This window comes from Ascaphus truei, chromosome 6, assembly GCF_040206685.1.
Source record: "Ascaphus truei isolate aAscTru1 chromosome 6, aAscTru1.hap1, whole genome shotgun sequence".
Taxonomy (NCBI): Eukaryota; Metazoa; Chordata; class Amphibia; order Anura; family Ascaphidae; genus Ascaphus; species Ascaphus truei.
In genome coordinates, this window is record NC_134488.1 from 139,759,227 (window position 1) to 139,780,435 (window position 21,209).

The 21,209-nt window shown below is 42.2% G+C and overlaps 2 protein-coding genes across 3 annotated transcripts in view; one reads left to right on the plus strand and one right to left on the minus strand.

The window, feature by feature from the left end:
- Positions 1-21,209, minus strand: part of LOC142497992 (guanylate-binding protein 1-like) — an 851,842-nt gene that overhangs the window by 562,681 nt on the left and 267,952 nt on the right. The window lies entirely within an intron of this gene.
- Positions 17,415-21,209, plus strand: part of LOC142497987 (guanylate-binding protein 6-like) — a 159,475-nt gene continuing 155,680 nt past the window's right edge. The window contains exon 1 of one of the 2 annotated variants that reach the window (XM_075606487.1): positions 17,415-17,542. The gene's annotated coding sequence lies outside the window, so the exon portion shown is untranslated. The remainder of the gene's footprint in view (positions 17,543-21,209) is intronic. The other variant, XM_075606489.1, reaches the window with a different exon arrangement.

Consider the following 21,209-nt stretch of genomic DNA (forward strand, 5'->3'; position numbering starts at 1 on the left):
GATATAAAAGCAGAACAAAATTGCACTTGCAATGTATCAAAATTGCCTTTAAAAAGGCATGTGAATTTAAAAGTCTATGTGAGACTTGTAAAGGGAACAGACCCCACGTTACCCTACCGGTTTCGTCTATAATAACTTTATCAAAGGACATGCAGCTGGTGAAGGGATTGGCCATACCAAAGTGAAAAACAGACAGTGAATCCCTACGCTTCTCCCTTTGGGATAGCAATAAATGGGGGGAGATATATATACAGAGGCGACCAACTTTATTCTAACTCGGCTAGTTCCGCAAATTTGGGTATATCCCGGTGATGTTCGGTTTTGTATCGTTTTCGGCCTGAGTGTATAGCGTTATTTTCCCGGCTGTGAATTAAGCATTTTATTCCCGTTGGCTGCAATACTGCAATGCCGTGTAAAAACACATGGGGGCGTTTGCGAGCTGTTGTCTTTGAAGCCGTCCCCTATAACCCCTAACATACAGAACTGTACATTTTTATTCATAGTGTACATGTGCAGGGGGTCTCCGGAGCTGAACCGCGTTGGTTTCAGGTCGGGGGACCCCCTGCTTCCCGAGATACAGCCCCCTTTATGAGGTGCCGGTATCCCTCTGCGTTTAAAGGTCCCGATCACATGACCGCGACCTGTAAACAAAGCAAAGGGATACCGGCACCCCCTAAAGGGGCCTGTATCTCGGGGAGCAGGGGGTCCCCAGACCTAAAACCAAAATGTTTCTGCTCCGGAGACCCTCTGCACATGTACAGTATGAATAAAAAACATATATAAATAAACACTCGTTCCTTACCTTAGCGGCTATGTGCTACGGTAACGAAGCAGCATTTCTGTATTTTAATAATATTGTGCAGTGAGCAGGGGGTTCCCTGAGCCAGAAATTAATGCTCAGGGAACCCCCGGCTCCTGCACAATATTATTAAAAATACAGAAATGCTGTTTCATTACCATAGCGTATAGCCGCTAAGGCAATGAAGGGGTTAACCCACCGTGCCCGCTTTATTGTGGGTAGCGGGGGTGGGTGAAGGGGGTATTTGGCCCTTGGTGTGAGTTTAGGACTTGCGGGGGGGTTGCAGGTGCACTTAACCCCTTCACGACCGTAGCAGTTAATACCGCTACGGTCATGAAGGGGTTAACCCCTCCCGCTACCCCCCGCAAGCCTTAAACAACCACCGTTGGGGCTAATACCCCCTTCACCCACCCCCGCTACCCACAATAAAAAAACTCACACACAGCAGCCGCCCAAAAAATAAATAAATAAATCTAAATAAATAAATAAATAAATACATTTGAAATACATTTTTATTTATAGTGTAGATGTGCAGGGGGTCTCCGGAGCTGAACCGCATTGGTTTCAGGTCGGGGGACCCCCTGCTCCCCGAGATACAGCCCCCTTTATGAGGTGCCGGTATCCCTCTGTGTTTCAAGGTCCCGATCACGTGACCGCGGCCTGTAAACCAAGCAGAGGGATACCGGCACCCCCTAAAGGGGCCTGTATCTCGGGGAGCAGGGGGTCCCCGGACCTAAAACCACAGTGGTTCTGCTCTGGAGACCCTCTGCACATGTACAGTATAAATAAACACACACATCAATATAGAATCGCTCTTTACCTTAGCGGCTATGTGCTACGGTAACGAAGCAGTATTTCCGTATTTTTAATAATATTGTACAGTGAGCAGGGGGTTCCCTGAGCCAGAAATTAATGCTCAGGGGAACCCCTGCTCCTGTACAATATGATTAAAAATACAGAAATGCTGCTTTATTACCATAGCGTATAGCCGCTAAGGCAATGAAGGGTTAAGGCAGAATAAACAATAAATACATTACATACATATTTTTAATGTGTGTGTTAAACTTCCCTGCCTTCACTGTAATCTCTGTAAAAAAACCTACCCCTATTGTGTGTTTTAAACCTCCCTGCCTTCACTGTAATCTATGTAAAACACCCTCCCCCTATTGTGTGTGTTAAGCTTCCCTGCCTTCACTGTAATCTATGTAAAAACCCCTCCCCCTATTGTGCCTGCTAAACTTCCCTGCTTTGACTAATCTGTGTAAGCCCCCCTCCCCCTATTGTGTCAGTTAAATCTCCCTGGCCTGTGTTTCTGTGAGTGCAGTGTACTGTATGTAAATGTGGGGAACGGGATCCCGTGTAAATAACCACACCCACACCCACTACCCACCTGCACATGGCCCCTCCGCTGCTGCAAAAAAGAGACAAAAATTAAAACATACAAAGTAATGTCCCCTAACCCCTTAATCACCATAGCGGTTATTAACCGCTACAGTCATTAAGGGGTTAACCCACCCTCACCCACCACTCGGGATGCCTACATACCCTCCCACACTAACCCCCCCGCCCGTGATGCCTAACCACCCAGTACCCACATACCATTGGGGAAACACCCCCCCACCCCCAGAACCCACAATAAAAACAATACAGTGCCCCACAATAAACATCATTCTATTTATTAAATACATAACCCACCCCCTGTGCCCCCCCATAAATACAAGATTTATTCTTTTACATATAGGGTTCATAACGCAGCCCCACGCGAGTCCCCGGTAGGCTGGCGGGGCACCTGGACAGACCTACAGTTTACCAGCAGCCCTTTTTACACAGGTTCTGGAGGCCTGCTGGGGGGTCCCGCCAGCACCATGGCCCCCAGGTGGTCTCCTTGGGCCACCGTGGGCCACAATTGGGTCCCCACGGTAGGCCCGCGGATGTCTGGGAGCCTCGGGTCAGACCCACAGGTGTCTGCGGGGCCCCGGGTGGTTCCCTCGGGGGTCTGGGGAACTCACGAGTGCTCACTACGGGTCCGCGGTGCCCCCACAGAAGTGGGACCACACATCATCAGCCCCGCACCTACAGGTCGGCAGTGCCCCCACAGAAGTGGGACCACACATCTTCATCCCCCAGACTACGGGTCGGCGGTGCCCCCACAGATGTGAGACCACCGCTTCATCCCCGCATGTGTCACCCGTGGAACCATCAGCCTGATACCCGTGGGATACCCGAGGCAATCCACAGGTGGTCTCCAGAGGTCCCACGCAGAACCACGGAACCAACCCTGAATGTAAAAAAAATAAACCTGCCCTATACATTCAATACATACAACCTCCCCCCACCCCCTCAACACCTACAGTACAATAATGTGCAAAATAACTATTATCCAGATATGGATAATAGATTAATTGCCCATTATTAAAAACATTAACTAGCATATTAAAATAAATAAAGTACTACTGACCTCATCAATACAAAGTGTCCGTCGCCAGCAACATCCTTGTCTTGCCTACAACATACATAGCAAATACAAAGCCAATACATTGCAATTACATTCAGATATCAATTAACCACTTAAACACCTTATCAGATAATAACCACAAAGGTGATTAAGGGGTTAAGCCACACTGGCCCGATACCCACCCTTCACCCATAAATTTATACAGTGGCTTCATCATGCAACTATATATATATATATACTGTATATATATACAGATATATATATATATATATATATATATATACATATATATATATATATATATATATATATATATATATATATATATATATATATATATACATATATATATATATATATATATATATATATATATATATATATAGTATATACACACACATGATGAACCAATATACAAATAAATGTAGAAGGGTTATCAAAACCATACTGTCCTACAAACAACACTTCTCCATAGACACACTACATTAAAATCAATTTCCTTTAATAATCCTAACTGATCTTACAATCTAAATCATCACAAACCAATGAAAAGACAATGAAACACCTCACATTCCAATATAAATGATGCATAAAATCTATGCACCATATACATTCTGCAAATGAATCAACCAAGTAAACAAAAATCAATTAGCAATCATTATTTACATCCCTAAACAATTCACACTCCATCCGAACAATGAAACAATTAACTAATTCACGCCTGGAGCAGAACAATTTAGCCTGTGAAAAAATATAAGTACCGACCAGAATACAACCTTTAAAACCAAGGCTATCCCTGACCTCCCTCAAACACACAATACAATACCAAGGAATACATCTATCTAATTTTAAAATACTTTAAACAAACAATAATGCATAGCAGCATAGACAAATTAATTTAAAACACATCAAATCAAGCTTTTAAAACAACATCATTTCTTACCCTGTATGTATATATCTCTATAGACATATATACATACATACATACAGTGGCAAGAAATGATATACCACAAAAAAAAAAATACACATGTTAAAAAACCTTTTGAAAAATTTAACAAGTTAAATAAAATACATTTCTTTAGTTCACTTACCATTACTTGCCCCCACCGATTCCCGTTGCGCACCTTACTCATGAACCAATCCACCAGGCACAGGAACCCATAAAATAATAAACCATAAAAAAATAAACATTAAACTGAAAATCCAAATCAATCCACGGGTCTTCTACTTGTAATCCATCTTCATCTGTATTCTTCTTTCTTCTATCTCCTACCGGGCGGGGCGGGGTCTTCTTTCCACCTTCGGCCACGCCCTTGTCTTCTTTCTTGTCCGGAGGTCCTTCCTCCGCGGCGTCTGGCTTCAAAATGAGACGACATAGGCTTTTAAAGGCCTATGACGTTACATTTTTCATCATGGTTCCCACGGTCCTGATTGGGCCGTGAAAACCATGTGTTTTGGCCGGAAAAAAAAATGATGACGTCACTTAAAGGCAATGAAAGCACAGCCAATCAGAATGGCTTTGCTTCAATTGCCTTTAAGATGACGTCATTAATAGACACATGGCCCTGCACACATGGTACTAGAGCCAATCTGAGCGTGGGAACACCATTGTTGCTGGCGACGGACTCTTCGTATTGATGAGGTCAGTAGTACTTTATTTATTTTAATATGCTAGATAATGTTTTTAATAATGGGCAATTAATCTATTATCCATAACTGGATAATATTAATTTTGCACATTATTGTACTGTAGGTGTTGGGGGGGGGTTGTATGTATTGAATGTATAGGCCAGGTTTATTTTTTTTACATTCAGGGTTGGTTCCATGGTTCTGCGTGGGACCTCTGGAGACCACCTGTGGATCGCCTCGGGTATCCCACGGGTATCAGGCTGGTGGTTCCACGGGTGACACATGCGGGGATGAAGCGGTGGTCTCACATCTGTGGGGGCACCGCCGACCCGTAGTCTGCGGGGATGAAGATGTGTGGTCCCACTTCTGTGGGGGCACCGCCAACCCGTAGGTGCGGGGATGATGATGTGTGGTCCCACTTCTGTGGGGGCACTGCGGACCCGTAGTGAGCACTCGTGAGTTCCCCAGACCCCGAGAGAACCACCCGGGGCCCCGCAGACACCTGTGGGTCTGACCCGGGGCTCCCAGACATCCGCAGGCCTACCGTGGGGACCCAATTGTGGCCCACGGTGGCCCAAGGAGACCACCTGGGGGCCATGGTGCTGGCGGGACTCACCAGCAGGCCTCCAGAACCTGTGTAAAAAGGGCTGCTGGTAAACTGTAGGTCTGTCCAGGTGCCCCGCCAGCCCACCGGGGACTCGCGTGGGGCTGCGTTATGAACCCTGTATGTAAAAGAACAAATCTTGTATTTATGCGGGGGCACAGGGGGTGGGTTATGTATTTAATAAATAGAATGATGTTTATTGTGGGGCACTGTATTGTTTTTATTGTGGGTACTGGGGGTGGGGGGGGGGGTGTTACCCCAACGGTATGTGGGTAGGCTTCCCTTGTGGGTACTGGGTTGTTAAGCCTCACGGGGGGGGGTTAGTGTGGGAGGGTATGTAGGCATCCCGAGTGGTGGGTGAGGGTGGGTTAACCCCTTAATGACTGTAGCGCTATGGTGATTAAGGGGCTAGGGGACATTACTTTGTATGTTTTAATTTTTGTCTCTTTTTTGTAGCAGCGGAGGGGCCATGTGCAGGTGGGTAGTGGGTAGTGGGTGTGGGTGTGGTTATTTACACGGGATCCCCCTCCCCACATTTACATACAGTACACTGCACTCACAGAAACAAAGGCCAGAGAGATTTAACTGACACAATAGGGGGACGGGGGCTTACACAGATTAGTCAAAGCAGGGAAGTTTAGCAGACACAATAGGGGGAGGGGTTTTTACATAGATTACAGTGAAGGCAGGGAAGCTTAACACACAATAGGGGGAGGGTTTTTTACATAGATTGCAGTGAAGGCATGGAGGTTTAAAACACACAATAGGGGGAGGGGTTTTTACATAGATTACAGTGAAGGCAGGGAAGTTTAACACACACATTAAAAATATGTATGTAATGTATTTATTGTTTATTCTGCCTTAATCCTTCATTGCCTTAGCGGCTATACGCTATGGTAATAAAGCAGCATTTCTGTATTTTTAATCATATTGTGCAGGAGCAGGGGGTCCCCTGAGCATTAATTTCTGGCTCAGGGAACCCCCTGCTCACTGTACAATATTATTAAAAATACGGAAATGCTGCTTCGTTACCGTAGCACATAGCCGCTAAGGTAAAGAACGATTCTATATTGATATGTGTGTTTTATTTATACTGTACATGTGCAGAGGGTCTCCAGAGCAGAACCACTGTGGTTTTAGGTCCGGGGACCCCCTGCTCCCCGAGATACAGGCCCCTTTAGGGGGTGCCGGTATCCCTCTGCTTGGTTTACAGGCCGCGGTCACGTGATCGGGACCTTAAACGAAGAGGGATACCGGCACCTCATAAAGGGGGCTGTATCTCGGGGAGCAGGGGGTCCCCCGACCTGAAACCAATGCGGTTCAGCTCCGGAGACCCCCTGCACATCTACACTATAAATAAAAATGTATTTCAAATGTATTTATTTATATTCATTTATTTATTTATTTAGATTTATTTATTTTTTGGGCGGCTGCTGTGTGTAAGTTTTTTTTATTGTGGGTAGCGGGGGTGGGTGAAGGGGGTATTAGCCCAACGGTGGTTGTTTAGGGCTTGCAGGGGGTAGCGGGAGGGGTTAACCCCTTCATGACCGTAGCGGTATTAACTGCTACGGTCGTGAAGGGGTTAAGTGCACCCGCAACCCCCCCGCAAGTCCTAAACTCACACCAAGGGCCAAATACCCCCTTCACCCACCCCCGCTACCCACAATAAAGCGGGCACGGTGGGTTAACCCCTTCATTGCCTTAGCGGCTATACGCTATGGTAATGAAGCAACATTTCTTTATTTTTAATAATATTGTGCAGGAGCAGGGGGTCCCCTGAGCATTAATTTCTGGCTCAGGGGACCCCCTGCTCACTGTACAATATTATTAAAATACAGAAATGCTGCTTCGTTACCGTAGCACATAGCCGCTAAGATAAGGAACGAGTGTTTATTTATATATGTTTTTTATTCATACTGTACATGTGCAGAGGGTCTCCGGAGCAGAAACGTTTTGGTTTTTGGTCTGGGGACCCCCTGCTCCCCGAGATACAGGCCCCTTTAGGGGGTGCCGGTATCCCTTTGCTTTGTTTACAGGTCGCGGTCATGTGATCGGGACCTTTAAACGCAAAGGGATACCGGCACCTCATAAAGGGGGCTGTATCTCGGGAAGCAGGGGGTCCCCCAACCTGAAACCAACGCGGTTCAGCTCCGGAGACCCCCTGCACATCTACACTATGAATAAAAATGTATTTTAAATAATTTTTCATGTGCCGATGTTTGCGCAGAGAGAGCAGTGGATCTCTCTCTGCTGCAAACACATCTCGCCCCCGCCGGCCCATAGTAACTTTGATGTGCATATACAGTACTGTATGTGTACAGTACTGTATGTTAGGGGTTATAGGGGTTGTTGTTATACAGTATATATATATACTGTACAGTTTATATATATATACTGCATTACAATTCATGATTTTATGCCATCTGGCGGACACGCGAAGCATTGCAGCCTATTAAATCCTGAACCATTATAAATGAACACATCAGCCGCGTGTCAGCCGGGCATGACCCCTGGCTTGGAACGCGGCATGCTCCAGGTGAACAGTGTCGCATTCCAGGTACCTGCCAGGTACAAACCGGTGATTTGTTAGAATAAAGTCTGCCGCAGCAGTATATATATATATATATATATATATATATATATATATATATATATATATATATAGTGTGAAAATCTATAAGATAAAGGAGACTTTTGGTTTACATTAGTTTGCATTTAGTGTAGGGACCTGCTATAGAGACTATTACCTTGACGTGGATAGCAGGCTTGGCATTATTTGATCAAAGGATGTAAACCAAAAGTCTCCTTTGTCTTATAGATTTTCACACACTATATATATATATACATATAGATATATCCCCATTTATTGCTAACCCAAAGGGAGAAGCGCAGGGATTCACTGTCTGTTTTTCACACTAGTAAAAAAATGTATATTAAAAAAAACATAAATTTCGGGCGAGATTTGCGCAGGGAGAGGCGGCTCTCTCTGCGCAGCTCTCTCTTCCGCCGAAAGAAATCGCCGGGTAAGGCCTTTTCAGAGAGCCGATCATCACATCACCGGATACTCGCCCGTTTTGGGAATTTTGCTATCACAGGTAATCAAGGATTTCTGATACTGTGATAGCAGAGATCAAAAAAATGGCGATTTAAATGGCCCAGCGATTGTTTTTATGATCGCTTGGAGCATAGGCCTGTGTCTTTATTTCCCTTCGTCTGACCACAGGCCACAGGTGGCACATTAAGTATTCATTAGAGACTCAGGCCCCCGCCTCAGCAGCAGGTATAAGTCTGGGGCCTGGAAGTAGAGAGTTAAATGTGCATACATATGTAGACATATATCCCCTTGGCTACTAATCTGCCCTGCCTAACACAAGCCCTGGTACCAGTGCAAGCAGTGTTAGGGTTAATCTGGATTCCACTGCAGTAAACATCTCCCTTGAGTGAAGGGGGGAGGCGGGGGGCCTAAGGCCTGTGTGCTGCCCTATCAGGGGCTCAGACCTAGGACCGTCACTTTGGGTACCTAAGGGGTTGCAGAGCAGAAGTTAGTGGGTTTTACTGTGGTTGTTGGAAGTGTGAAGCCAGGGCTCTGGCCATTTTCCTTCCCCTCCCTCAGGGGAGTGGGAAAACTGTCCCTTACTCCACCAGGGAGCATGGGAGCAAGGGATAAATATTGGGGGCCTCAAGCCCTGGGAGTTGAGTCCAGGGACCAGAAAGAGAAAAGAGTGTACATGTTGTATGCTGTTTGAAGAATAAAGACCAGTTGCTGCTTGTATACTCCTGCCTGTGACTGCAGTTTATCAGGGGGAGAGAAAGAGGGTTTTCCTGCAGGAACTGCACCCTGCTCTACTGGAGCCTGCAGGGAATGGAGGCGCTGCACCCAGAAAGAACTGACTGATCTATATGTTTGATTTGAAGTGCTGGTTGTTTAAAGTGTGTGCAGGTAGAACCAGAAGCAGTTTGAACAAGGAAGCGGTTAAACAAGGTATAGTATATTGAAGTACAGTTTAGTATTAGTACTTATAAACTTCATAGTTGCTAGAATGAGCAGGATTGAAAATGCCACTCAATGCACATCTTGCCACATGTATGTGCACTTGGAGCAGCTGTTCCAAGGAGCATACCGCTGTGAGAGGTGTGAGCGGGTGGTCTCTTTAGAGTCAGAGACTGCTGATCTGAAGAGGCAACTTGCAATATTGAGGGACATTGACAATCTTGAAAGGGGTTTAGAGCTCACTGAGCAGGCCCTTGCTTCGACTAGTGGTGCAGATGGTGGCGCTGTTAGTGAGGAGCAGGTAGGTAGCTTGGTTTCTGTTAGTGAGGAGCAGGTAGGTAACTGGGTGACAGAATGGGAAGCAGGGGCAATAGGGAGAGGCAGGTCGTTTCTGAGCTGACACCTCCCAATAGATTTGCCATGTTGTGTGAAGATATAGGAAATGTCGGGGCAGAAATGGCAAGGCTGGGGGAGACTAAATCCTCTAGCAGCCAGGGGAATAGTTCCTCCAGCACAGTGGGGACTCAGGATGTTCAGATACACAAAAATATTTTGTGGTGGTAAGGGACTCCATTATTAGGAAGGTAGATAGGGCAATCTGTTGCCATGACCGCATGAACTGAACAGTTTGTTGTCTCCCGGGTGCTCGGGTTTGACACATTGCAGATCGGGTAGACAGATTGTTTGGGGGGCGGTGTGATTGACCCGGCGGTCTTGGTACACGTTGGCACCAATGACAAAGTTAGAGAAAGATGTAGGGTCCTAAAAAAGGATTACAGGGATCTAGGCCAAAAGCTTAAGGCAAGGACCTCCAAGATAGTATTTTCTGAAATGGTGACAGGAAACTATATCAGCCAAGAGATAGAGTATTTTGACCCAGTGCTATTTGAATGCAGCAAAGACACTCAATGTGATGGCAATAGTCCATGTGTCATAATAAATGAAGGGTTAACATACCATTGTTGTGTAGGACTCCATCCCAAACCCTTATGCTGCAGCACTGTTCCAGGTCATCCAGTCTCCCTGTGAAGGAGAAATATACTCACAGAAGGCTGGTTCCTATGCAGCGTGCAGCACGCTCAATTTTCACCGCAGGAATTTTTGGATTTCAACTTCAACCTAAATCAAAACCAATGTGGCTAAATAAACAGGTAGGGGAGGAAATGGACAAGAAGAGAAAGGCGTTTAGATTCTTTAAGTCAGAAGGGACGGAGACATCGTATCAGAATTATAAGGAATGTAACAAAAATTGCAAAAGGGCAATCAAATTAGCAAAAATGGATAATGAAAAAAGGATTGCAATAGAAAATAAGGTCAACCCTAAAAAGTTCTTTAAGTACCTTAATAACAAAAAATGAGAAAAGAAAATATAGGACCCTTTCAGTGTGTGAGATGGGTAGGCAGATTATTGAAGATAAGGAAAAAGCAGAGGTATTAAACAAATTCTTTGCCTCTGTGTTTACCAGGAAAGAATCAAGTTCAATAGTAGTGCCGCAGGAGGAAGCCACAACCTCCATATTAATTAACAATTGGTTAACTGAGGAAGAAGTTCATAAGCGACTTGAAAAATGAAAGTAAATAAGGCACCTGGCCCCGAAGGCATACATCCAAGAGTTCTCAAGGAGTTAAGCTCAGTAATAGCCAAACCATTATATTTAATATTCAAGGACTCCATTTCCACAGGCTCAGTACCACAAGATTGGCTTAAAGCAGATGTGGTGCCTATATTTAAAAAGGGAGCTAGATCACACCCAGGGAATTACAGTCCTGTAAGCCTGACTTCAATAGTAGGGAAATTACTTGAAGGTTTAATACGGGATAATATTCAGAATGGAAAACAAAATTATCAGTAATAGTTAGCATGGATTTATGAAGGATAGATCATGCCAAACTAACCTTATTTGTTTCTTTGAGGAGGTAAGTAGGAATTTAGACCAGGGTAATGCAGTTGATATGGTCTACTTAGATTTTGCAAAGGCTTTTGATACGGTTTCACACATGAGGTTGGTTTACAAAATAAAGAAAATTGGACTCAGTAATAATATATGCACCTGGATTGAAAACTGGTTAAAGGACAGACAACAGAGGGTTGTCATAAATGGAACTTTTTCAGGTTGGGCTAAAGTCATGAGTGGAGTACCTCAGGGATCGGTACTGGGACCCCTGCTTTTTAACTTGTTTATTAATGACCTTGAGGTTGGGATCGAGAGCAAAGTCTCCATCTTTGCTGATGATACTAAATTGTGTAAGGTAATAGAATCAGAGCAGGATGTCATTTCTCTTCAGAAGGACTTGGAGAGAATGGAAACGTGGGCAGATAAATGGCAGATGAGGTTTAATACAGATAAATGTAAGGTTATGCATTTGGGATGCAAGAATAAAAAGGCGACTTACAAATTAAATGGAGCTATATTGGGGGACTCCTTGATGGAGAAGGATTTAGGTGTGCTTGTAGACAGCAGGCTTAGCAATAGTGCCCAATGTCATGCAGTAGCTGCAAAGGCAAACAAGATCTTTTCTTGCATTAAACGGACAATGGATGGAAGGGATGTAATCATAATTATGCCCCTTTACATAGCATTTTAAGACCACCTTGAATATGAAGTACAATTTTGTGCACCAATCCTAAGAAAAGACATTATGGAACTACAGAGAGTGCAGAGAAGAGCCACCAAATTAATAAAGGGGATGGACAATCTAACTTATGAGGAGAGGCTAGCTAAATTAGAATTATTACATTAGAAAAGAGGCGTCTAAGAGGGGATATGATAACTATATACAAATATATTTGGGTACAATACAAGGAGCTTTCAAAAGAACTATTCATCCCACGGGCAGTACTAAGGACTCGGGCCATCCCTTAAGGTTGGAGGAAAGAAGATTTCACCAGCAACAAAGGAAAGGGTTCTTTACAGTAAGGGCAGTTAAAATGTGGAATTCATTACCCATGGAGACAGTGATGGCAGATACAATAGATTTGTTCAAAAAAAGGTTGGACATCTTTTTACAAAGGAAAGGGATATACCAAATAAGTATACATGGGAAGAATGTTATCCAGGGATTAATCCGATTGCCAATTCTTGGAGTCAGGAAGGAATTAATTTTTCCCCTTAATGGGTTTTTTTTGTTTGCCTTCCTCTGGATCAATAAGTAAGTATAGATATAGGATAAAGTATCTGTTGTCTAAATTTAGCATAGGTTGAACTTGATGGACCTATGTCTTTTTTCAACCTCATCTACTATGTAACTATGTAACTATGTATGTAACTATGTAACTCAAAGATCCCTAAAGCCTGTCCTGTTCGTCCTCATCTAACACCGACGGACACTCAGTATCCTGTAAGCCTCGCAGTTGAGCAGCACAACACCAGGTAATGGTGAGTTTCCCTCCGGCGCGGGAACGCCTGTTACACATACACATGTCAAACACTTCAGGGGAAGGGGGGGAAGCGGGGAAGGGAAAGAACACCCTCGCTACAGCCAAGCTGGAGGTGCTACAATAAGGGGCGATGTGGAATAGCAACAATAGAAAAATGAAACCCCTATAATGAGAACACTCTAAACAGATATGTACACTGATAACACGAGAGGAATCTAATGATGGAATGAACTGATGAATTATTTAACATAATCTTTATTAGGAAACACCTCAAAATTAAAATATTGCGGGTAAGTGAACCTATGCCTCCTCTGAGGCTTGCCTAATCTAAAGTGCGAATTTAAAATGGAGTGGGTATAGACTGCGGTATAAAGTCCCAATATAACGTATAAGTAGGACTATAACGCCATCTCGTTTGGATGCAAAATCACATCTAAATAAGTGTAGCTAAACACCAGACTCTGAATGGTTAATGAGTTACCTACAGAGGCGACACGTTTTATTTAAAAACGGCTAGAGCCACAAGCCGGGAGGTTTCCCGGCTTGTTAAACAAATCCCCTCGGCGTGCCGCGCATCACCGATGCGCGGTCACGCTTCATCGGGTGCGTGCGCGCCATGCACGCGTGCCCAGGGCTCCCTGAGGGAGCCCTGGTGTCCCGCGATTTGGGGGATGGCGGTGGGGGGTTCCGGGGGACCCGGCGGACCCGGAGAGGGGGAAGCCCCGATCGGAGGACCGTTCCTCCGAGGCTTCGGCGCACGCACGGGACACCCCGGCGTGCGCCCGGTTTCTGTCGCGGCCGAGACCGGGTAAGTGTTAGAATAAACTCGGCCGCGACAGTATACAGAGAAATGAAAGGATCTATTGTCATAGAGAGTCTCAGTGATTGCTGCACTGGGAGGGTACAATGCCTGTGGCCAAATACATAAATTAATATCAATATGTAACACTTATATCAGCTTTGGCCTCCCACCTAGCAGATAGTGCAGTGTAGTGTGAACACATTAGTGCACACTTCAATAAACGCCTAGATCCTTGTTAAATGAACATAGATGCTGGAGCGTTAATATCACTCATAGTGTAAACATTCGTTGTAGTTAACCTCATATAATATCACACAAGTGATGAAACATTGTAGCTCCTGTGCAATTTAACCCTCATGTAAGCAAATATTTCAGTCTCAGAGCTATATAGCTGGACTAAATGACAGACTCAATATGACTGACAAAATGTCTCTTAGTTAGCCAATATAGTAAATATATCCAGATTAAAGCTTTTGGCTGCTGCATAAACTTGGTAGTTAACAGAGAATATATGACTGGAGGAAGTGACAGACTTGTAGTGTCTGACGCATGGGTCTCCTTGTCACAATAGTAACTGTGGTGTAACAACAAACCAATTACAATTGGGAGGTATGATGCAATAAACCTCACAGGTACATAGCAGTATATTCCATAATATATATTATTTATTGCGTCATACCGCCCAATTTTAATTGGTTTGTTGTTACACTGTCGGGAAGTCAGGGAGCGCAGTACACCAGGGTAAACATACAAGAAAAAGAACATAACACAGATAATAGTGCAATACTGTGTGATTGAGAGATGGTGTAACTAAAATGAGGGCATGGAAAGTGGACAAAAAAGGATTACTACACAGATGGATGAAATAACAAAAAGGGTTTAGTGGGTGAACATCATGGAGCACACAGATGCAGTGGGAACTTACAAGAAAGACCCACAAATTAGGCAATGGAAATAGAGCACAGTCAGTGTCCGTTGTGGGAGGTAAAAAACCTGTGAGTGGTGAAACTGCTGCAGGGGGTCAGGCTGCGCCGGCGATTCCTCCACTGCAAACCACCACAGAACTTCCGGGTTTGATTCTTCCGCTCCACGTGACTGCGTCACACTGCGGACACAGCGGGCTTCTATTGGCACAGGAACCAGAGACTCAACGCAAGGGCACTTCTGCGTTTCGCTGGCGGCTTCGTCAGGTGTCTTTGGTGCCTGTCAAAGGTTGGCTTGCACAATATGCAGAGGCACAACCAATCAGGAATCGTATGTGACGTCTTTCTTCCAATCAGCTGCCTGCATCATTTCCACCAATGGTGGTGTGAGTTGCTCGATGTTAAACCTATCATCCTTCAAAGGGGCGGGGCTAATGTCCAATATGTGGCACAGATATATACAATAATAACTTTAATGGAACACATATATATTAAAAGCTATAAGGCAAACAGCATAGAAAACAGTCTTAAAAAGCTATGAAAATTAAAGCCAACACCAATCACATAAGGTAACGACTGGAGGAAAAAAAAAAGGGGGAAGGAAAAAATGCACAAAAATGAAAGCAGGGCTCATAGGAACGGGAGATTATTATAATTATTAAATCATCTAATTGAGACGTTATAAAATGGGCCTGTGGAGACAACAGTAAAAACATATTATTTATCAAAACGTGATCCTATAAAAAAGCAGCAATATCAAAGTCAATGTTAAGACCATCGGGTTCCAAGGTTTTCAGTTTAAAAATCCAGTAGCTTTCTCTCTGGATTAATCTCCTGTCCCTATCCCCTCCTCTCCAATGGGGGTCTATACATTCAATGGCTCTATAGGTAAGGCCTGCAGGATTACCATTATGTGCTTGTAAAAAATGTTTTGGCACACTATGCGTTAATAATTTCATCCTGATGTTTCCCGAATGCTCCAGAATACGTGTCCTGAGGGGTCTTATAGTCTTTCCCACATATTGGGGGCCGCACGGGCACTCCAATAGGTGGACAACAAAGTTAGTCCTGCAATTTGCAAAATGTTTCATTTGAAAAACCTCGCCAGTTTTGTTTGATTTAAAATCTACTTTGTTTGTGGAGGTGAAAGAGCAGGCCTTGCAATTAATGCATTTATAAAATCCTTTCAGTTTAGTTAGCCACCCATCTTGTGATTTGGTTTTAAAAGCACTTGGAGCTAATCGTTTTTTTAAATTAGGGGCTCTTTTAAAAATTACCCTAGGTCTCTCTCCTAATACACTACCCAACACTGGATCATCTTTTAAAATGTGCCAATATTTGTTATAATTCCTTTAATTTCTACAGCCTTCCTATTATAAGGCGTAATAAAAGCTGTTTGGAAACCTGTTTCATTATGTTGTCTCAACTTAGGTTGAATGAGGGAGGCACGGTCAATTTCATTCATTTTTCGTAATGCCTCCATTACGGTTGATGCATCATAATTTCTGTATAAAAATCTTTTCTGTATGATGTTTGATTATCTCTGGAAATCCGCATCCTTGCTGCAATTGCGCTTAATGCGTTTCAACTGCCCAAAAGGTATATTTCGTATCCAGCCTGGATGGTGGCAGCTGGATTGTAGAACGTAGTTATTGGAGTCAACTGGTTAAAAAATGCTTTTGTGTTCAGCTGATCATTCGCAATAAAAATCAGTAAATCTAAAAACTCAACCTGGACTGGACTATACTTACTAGTAAAGCGGAGATTGAAGGGGTTAACATCTAGGTATTGTAGAAAACAATTTAGGGATGTCTCGTCCCATCGCCAAATGAAAAAAATGTCATCAATATACCTATGCCAGAGGACCAGGTTCGCACCAAATGGGATCCGGGACCAGATGTAATCTAGTTCCCAGACACCCATGAACAAGTAGGCATAACTTGGTGCGAACCTGGCCCCCATGGTAGTCCCACACTTTTGTACATAAAAAGTATCTTTAAAAGAAAAAATTATTGTGTTCCAGGATAAAAACTATTCTATCTACTATAAAATCAACTTGATCCAGCATCAAATCTGGGTCTTCCATCAAGGTTTTCCATATAGCATCTACACCTTGAGTGTGATTTATCGAAGTATATAGTGATGTGACATCTGTTGTAACTAAAAAGCATCCTTTTTCCCATATTGTTTTATTCAGGATTTCTAATACCTGCATGGTATCTCTTAGATAAGATCGGATCTTCGTGACGTATTTGATTAAAAAAACGTCACAATATTCTGACAGTTTTTCTGTTATGGACCCAATCCCTGAGATAATTTGTCTCCCGGGTGGTTCTTGTAAATTTTTGTGAATTTTTGGGAGAAAATAAAATACCGGTATAATCGGTTTTGTTACGCTAAGGTGCCAAAACATTTTTTACAAGCACATAATGGTAATCCTGCAGGCCTTATCTATAGAGCCATTGAATGTGTAGACCCCCATTGGAGAGGAGGGGATAGGGACAGGAGATTAATCCAGAGAGAAAGCTACTGGATTTTTAAACTGAAAACCTTGGAACCCAATGGTCTTAACATTGACTTTGATATTGCTGCTTTTTTATGTTTACCCTGGTGTACTGCACCCTGACTTCCCGACAGTGTAACAACAAACCAATTAAAATTGGGAGCAATAAATAATATATATTATGGAATATACTGCTATGTACCTGTGAGGTTTATTGCATCATACCTCCCCAAGTTTCGGGAGGAAATACTGAAGGTGGAGTTTGTAGCGAGACATGGAAGGGAAATATGTTTGGGCAAGAACCCAGCTTTCAGTTTCACTTTGTGTCTGCTCAAAATAACTAACTCAGAGAGAGGGAGAGACACATTCACACTCACACAGAGGGAGAGACATTCACACTCACACAGAGGGAGAGACATTCAGGGGACGCAGAGGGAGAGAGACGGGACGGCTACAGGTAAGGGCTGAAACCTGCAAGACTTTATAGAGCTATCAACACTGATTACATTTGTTGTAGTTGACAATATTGCACTATTTGGTGTCTCTACTTCTATTTTCCTTGTCCTGATGAGATTTGCGCACCTGTTTTCTTCTTCGATTGCTGGTTGGATTTGGTCTGAATCCTGTGTCGGGAGCTGCACTCTAAGGACAGTATACTGTTTATTGTTATTTTGGTTTAAAGTGGTGTTATTTGCTCTTGATTATTTTTATCACTATTGTATACGTTTTCATTCTAGAGCAGCACTAACATTTTACTTTGTATTATTCACTGTGTGTTCCCATTTTTAAATTTCTATTAATTTTTTTATTAATTAAATTTCACATTTATTATGGAATCACCACCACCTATATCTAACACTATTTTCAAGACGTAAAAATAGAAGTTTAAATTTAGATAGAATATTTGATAACAAAGATGAAGAATATTTGGAAGATAAAGAAGATCTTTTTTCCATGTTTGGTCAATTGGAGAAATATCTAATTGCTGATAAAAAGAGATTATGGGATAAAGTAACTTTAGAAAGTTATCTTTTATACAAGCGGATTCCCAGAGGTTTGAGAATTCTAAAGCAGCCAACTTCAAATGCTGATGATGCAATTTTAATGACAGCATGGGATAAAATTACTGATACATGCTCGTCAGATTTAATGAAGCTTCTTATTGCACAACATAAGGCTAAGCTGTCTCAACTGGATAAATTAATTAAAGAACTAGAAGTAAAATTGGCTCCTTCTGAATCTTCATCCGGTTATGCAAAATTAAATACTGAATTACAGGAAAAATTAGATTTGCTGGAGAGCAATCTTATCTCTGTGAAAAAAATCAAAATTTTACAGAGATAAGAAAGACTATGCTACTGGTAAAATAAAAACTTAGGCCAAACATGAGGCTAAACAGGAGGCATCGCAACAAAAAGTACCGGTAAAAACTAAACCAAGAGATCCCTCTAAGGAATGGGTTAAAGTACCCCAAAATAAAAAAGGATCAAATTCATCCTATAGGAAAAAAGAACAATCACCGCCTAGATACTATAGGAAAGAAAGTCCGACCCATTATAGGGAAATATATGTAAAGAAAAGAAGGAGCCCCCCCAAGGAGGGAAAGGAGCCATGAAAGATATGAGGAGAGGGATTATAAACCTTATGTTAAATATCAATCAAGAGAAGATGATGGTGAGGGTCCCTACCACTTCTGCTCATTTTTTAGAGTTGGATCGTTATCCCCCACGAGAGGGGAGAAGCCAGAATTGGGAGAGACCATTAACATCATGGTCACACCATTAACACAGATTCTCCCCACTGAGGGAAGATTACAGGCCTCAAACACCCCGGGAGAGGAGAAAACAGGAAGAATCTGTAGAAGAGGAACAAGAGGAGGGATTAATTCAGTCAAAAATAGCAAAATAGATAATATGCAGGGTATTTTTAATTTGAGTAAAATTGTTTTGTCTAATGATGAACAATCAGTTTTGGCAAAAGGTTTAAAATTTGCCCCAACTGCTCACTTTAGCTCTTTTAATGCATTTATTGATGCAAACAAATTCTTAAGAAAGTTAACAGTAAAATGACATTTCTTAAAAAGAAAATTTGATTCACCTGATCCTAGAAATGATGCAGTGGCTGGATCAAATGAGAAATATGTCCACACAGGATTAAAATCTAAGTCTACCTGTAATCCTTATCAGGATAGAGGTAATTATGTGGATACATTTTATCATCTGATTATAAATGACTTTGAAAAAATTTAAAGTAAACAGTCAAAAAAGAGAAATCTAAGTCAAAAAAGAGAGTATTACTCTCAAACTACTGTCAGAAAGAACAGACATAGTGATCAAACCCGCCGACAAAGGCGGGGGTACTGTAATCATGGACAGGACATACAGTATTATATAGAGGAGTCCTTACGCCTTCTAGGTGATCCAATTACATATAAACATTTGACCACAGACCCTTCTAAAGTATTTGCACAAGAGTTGGGGATATTATTAAATAAAGGTCTAAATGAGGGAATATTAAACGATCAGGAATTTAAATTTTTAAATATTTTGTTTCCGAAAATTCCTATCTTTTATTTTCTACCTAAACTGCAAAAAGATCCAATACGAACCCCCCGGGAAGACCGATTATATCGGGAATTGGGTCTGCCACATCAAATTTATCCATGTACATAGATACATTCCTCCAAAGCTATGTAGTAGAACTAAGATCTTATCTTAAGGACACAACCCACATCATAAATCTATTGCAAGATATTGAGTGGAAGGAGGGATTTATACTCTGTACTGTGGATGTGTGTTCATTATATACAGTTATTAACCACTCCCAGGGTTGTGATGCCATCAAAACTATTTTGATGAATAATAACAAATTGGATCAGGTTCAGATAGATTTTATCATTGAGAGTATAAAATATATACTGACTCATAACTATTTCATGTTTGATGATGACAATTATTATTTGCATCTATGTGGCACCGCCATGGGTACGAGGTTTGCGCCCAGTTATGCTAACCTCTTCCTGGAAAACTGGGAGTAGGAGGTTATTTACAATCATAACCCATATGGCGCAAGCCTCGTACTATGGCGGCGCTACATATATGATATTAGTTTTATTTGGAATGGTGCAGAACCTTTATTGACAGAATTTTTGGCATATATTAATGATAATGAATATATTCTATCATTTACAGAGACACACAGTACAGTGTCTATTCCATATTTGGATCTATTGATATATATAGAAGATCATGCAATTCAAACGAAGACCCATTTTAAGAATATAGATTGCAATAGTTTAATTCTCAATTCTAATTGCCATCACAAAAATTGGCTTAACGGGGTCCCGTTTGGACAGTTTTAAAAAATTATAAGAAACTGTTCAAGGGTAGACACCTTTCAGGACCAGGCAAAAATCTTGGAGCAAAGATTTGTAGAAAAAAATTATGATCCAATTATGATAGAAGAAGCGAAGAATAAAGCCCTAAAACAAGAACGAACAAGTTTATTAGGCATTCCTAAGGAAAAACAAGTTGACAATAATTTTATACCTTTCATTACTCAGTTTAATAGGGAATCAAGCCAAATACAGAACATAATTCGTAAACACTGGCATGTTCTGGAACAGGATGCGATCCTGAAAGATTATCTTCCAGAATATCCTCAGGTAGTTTTTACGAAGGCGAGAAACCTAAAAGATAGTCTAGCACCAAGTGCCTTAAAGAAAGAACTAATAACTGGTAATAAGACATGGATACCTGGAAAACCTAAAGGGTTTTTCAAGTGCGACAAATGTAAGGCTTGTAAATTTGGGGTTGATAAAGCTGACACTTTTATTTCTAACAATACCAAGGAAACTTTAAAAATAAAGGGTTTTATAAACTGCAAAAGCACGTATGTGGTATATGTTCTGACATGCCCCTGCAATTATCAATATGTGGGGAGAACTATCCGCCCTTTAAGGGTGAGACCATTAGAACATATGCGGAACATCAGTATTGGGTTAGAAACACATAATGTGTCTATCCATTTCAAAACATGTCATCATTCTGACCCCTCTGGACTCAAATATATGGGAATTGAGCAGATATCTGCTCACTGGAGAGGTGGAAACAGAATTCAATCGT